Source organism: Rutidosis leptorrhynchoides, chromosome 9 (assembly GCF_046630445.1).
Source record: "Rutidosis leptorrhynchoides isolate AG116_Rl617_1_P2 chromosome 9, CSIRO_AGI_Rlap_v1, whole genome shotgun sequence".
In the NCBI taxonomy this organism is placed as follows: Eukaryota; Viridiplantae; Streptophyta; class Magnoliopsida; order Asterales; family Asteraceae; genus Rutidosis; species Rutidosis leptorrhynchoides.
Window position 1 is genome coordinate 171,366,163 of NC_092341.1, and position 4,164 is coordinate 171,370,326.

The window sequence follows — 4,164 nt, forward strand, 5'->3', positions numbered from 1 at the left end:
GTCCCGATATTTAAAGTGCATAAATTAAATAACATAAATTAAATGACGATAAATAAAATTGCGAGAATATAAATTGCGATAAAATAAAATGTAATCAGTTAGCTAGGAACAGTTAGCGTGGATTCTTAACAAAATTTGTCTCATAGTTAATTTGTTTGTTTCTAACAAATTTTATTTTGTCCAATGTTTTCTTCATTATGCCACTTGTTGGATTCTGATAGGTCAAAATCCAAATATGAAATTGAATGAAAATGGTTATCTTGTGATGAACGGATTCGTACTTCTGTGGTTGTAAGTAGGATAGTAAATGACTATTGAATCAGATTCGAAGAATGTACAGTGTAACTTATTATTGTGAAATCTAAATATTTCTAGGGTATTACCTACCCGTTAAAATATTTTCACCATTAACAGTTTGTACAAAAGAATTTTTAATTACAATCTTTATGAAAATATACTTACATATATATTTTCCTCAGATGTAATCATGGATTTAATGAGTCAATATGATATTAGACTCATTTGATTTACCGTTAGAATAAGAATATATAATCTCGAAAATATTAAAGATTATATAATCGCCATGTTGAACGAATATAAATAATGTAGAATGATTCGTAGAACGATGATTATACTCGATGTACAGAATGAGATATTGGGGCATGTGTGTAGTGACCCGAACTTTTCCATGTTTATATATATTAATTGAGATTGATATTTACATGATTAAATGTTTCCAACATGTTAAGCAATCAAACTTGTTAAGACTTGATTAATTGAAATAGGTTTCATATAGACAATTGACCACCCAAGTTGACCGGTGATTCACGAACGTTAAAACTTGTAAAAAACTATATGATGACATATATATGGTTATATGTATAGTTAACATGATATTATGATAAGTAAACATATCATTAATTATATTAACAATGAACTACATATGTAAAAACAAGACTACTAACTTAATGATTTTGAAACGAGACATATATGTAACGTTTATCGTTGTAACGACATTTAATGTATATATATCATATTAAGAGATATTCGTACATCATAATATCATGATAATATAATAATTTAAAATCTCTTTTGATATTATAAACATTGGGTTAACAACATTTAACAAGATCGTTAACCTAAAGGTTTCAAAACAACACTTACATGTAACGACTAACGATGACTTAACGACTCAGTTAAAATGTATATACATGTAGTGTTTTAATATGTATTTATACACTTTTGAAAGACTTCAATACACTTATCAAAATACTTCTACTTAACAAAAATGCTTACAATTACATCCTCGTTCAGTTTCATCAACAATTCTACTCGTATGCACCCGTATTCGTACTCGTACAATACACAGCTTTTAGATGTATGTACTATTGGTATATACACTCCAATGATCAGCTCTTAGCAGCTCATGTGAGTCACCTAACACATGTGGGAACCATCATTTGGCAACTAGCATGAAATATCTCATAAAATTACAAAAATATGAGTAATCATTCATGACTTATTTACATGAAAACAAAATTACATATCCTTTATATCTAATCCATACACCAACGACCAAAAACACCTACAAACACTTTCATTCTTCAATTTTCTTCATCTAATTGATCTCTCTCAAGTTCTATCTTCAAGTTCTAAGTGTTCTTCATATATTCTACAAGTTCTAGTTACATAAAATCAAGAATACTTTCAAGTTTGCTAGCTCACTTCCAATCTTGTAAGGTGATCATCAAACCTCAAGAAATCTTTGTTTCTTACAGTAGGTTATCATTCTAATACAAGGTAATAATCATATTCAAACTTTGGTTCAATTTCTATAACTATAACAATCTTATTTCAAGTGATGATCTTACTTGAACTTGTTTTCGTGTCATGATTCTGCTTCAAGAACTTCGAGCCATCCAAGGATCCGTTGAAGCTAGATCCATTTTTCTCTTTTCCAGTAGGTTTATCCAAGGAAATTAAGGTAGTAATGATTTTCATAACATCATTCGATTCATACGTATAAAGCTATCTTATTCGAAGGTTTAAACTTGTAATCACTAGAACATAGTTTAGTTAATTCTAAACTTGTTCGCAAACAAAAGTTAATCCTTCTAACATGACTTTTAAAATCAACTAAACACATGTTCTATATCTATATGATATGCTAACTTAATGATTTAAAACCTGAAAACACGAAAAACACCGTAAAACCGGATTTACGCCGTCGTAGTAACACCGCGGGCTGTTTTGGGTTAGTTAATTAAAAACTATGATAAACTTTGATTTAAAAGTTGTTATTCTGAGAAAATGGTTTTTATTATGAACATGAAACTATATCCAAAAATTATGGTTAAACTCAAAGTGGAAGTATGTTTTCTAAAATGGTCATCTAGACGTCGTTCTTTCGACTGAAATGACAACCTTTACAAAAACGACTTGTAACTTATTTTTACGACAATAAACCTATACTTTTTTCTGTTTAGATTCATAAAATAGAGTTCAATATGAAACCAAAGCAATTTGATTCACTCAAAACGGATTTAAAATGAAGAAGTTATGGGTAAAACAAGATTGGATAATTTTTCTCATTTTAGCTACGTGAAAATTGGTAACAAATCTATTTCAACCATAACTTAATCAACTTGTATTGTATATTATGTAATCTTGAGATACCATAGACACGTATACAATGTTTCGACCTATCATGTCGACACATCTATATATATTTCGGAACAACCATAGACACTCTATATGTGAATGTTGGAGTTAGCTATACAGGGTTGAGGTTGATTCCAAAATATATATAGTTTGAGTTGTGATCAATACTGAGATACGTATACACTGGGTCGTGGATTGATTCAAGATAATATTTATCGATTTATTTCTGTACATCTAACTGTGGACAACTAGTTGTAGGTTACTAACGAGGACAGCTGACTTAAGAAACTTAAAACATCAAAATATATTAAAAGTGTTGTAAATATATTTTGAACATACTTTGATATATATGTATATATTGTTATAGGTTCGTGAATCAACCAGTGGCCAAGTCTTACTTCCCGACGAAGTAAAAATCTGTGAAAGTGAGTTATAGTCCCACTTTTAAAATCTAATATTTTTGGGATGAGAATACATGCAGGTTTTATAAATGATTTACAAAATAGACACAAGTACGTGAAACTACATTCTATGGTTGAATTATCGAAATCGAATAAGCCCCTTTTTATTAAGTCTGGTAATCTAAGAATTAGGGAACAGACACCCTAATTGACGCGAATCCTAAAGATAGATCTATTGGGCCTAACAAACCCCATCCAAAGTACCGGATGCTTTAGTACTTCGAAATTTATATCATATCCGAAGGGTGTCCCGGAATGATGGGGATATTCTTATATATGCATCTTGTTATTGTCGGTTACCAGGTGTTCACCATATGAATGATTTTTATCTCTATGTATGGGATGTGTATTGAAATATGAAATCTTGTGGTCTATTGTTACGATTTGATATATATAGGTTAAACCTATAACTCACCAACATTTTTGTTGACGTTTTAAGCATGTTTATTCTCAGGTGATTATTAAGAGCTTCCGCTGTCGCATACTTAAATAAGGACAAGATTTGGAGTCCATGCTTGTATGATATTGTGTAAAAACTGCATTCAAGGAACTTATTTTGTTGTAACATATTTGTATTGTAAACCATTATGTAATGGTCGTGTGTAAACAGGATATTTTAGATTATCATTATTTGATAATCTACGTAAAGCTTTTTAAACCTTTATTGATGAAATAAAGGTTATGGTTTGTTTAAAAATGAATGCAGTCTTTGAAAAACGTCTCATATAGAGGTCAAAACCTCGCAACGAAATCAATTAATATGGAACGTTTTTAATCAATAAGAACGGGACATTTCAGTTGGTATCCGAGCGTTGGTCTTAGAGAACCAGAAAATTTGCATTAGTGTGTCATATCGAGTTTGTTAGGATGCATTAGTGAGTCTGGACTTCGACCGTGTTTTCTTTAAAAATGATTGCTTAACATTTTTGTTGGAAACTATATATTTTTAACATATGAATATTATGTGATATATTAATCTCTTAACGTGTTTGATATTATGTGATAGATGTCTACCTCTAGAACAAGTCCCATTGACTCACCT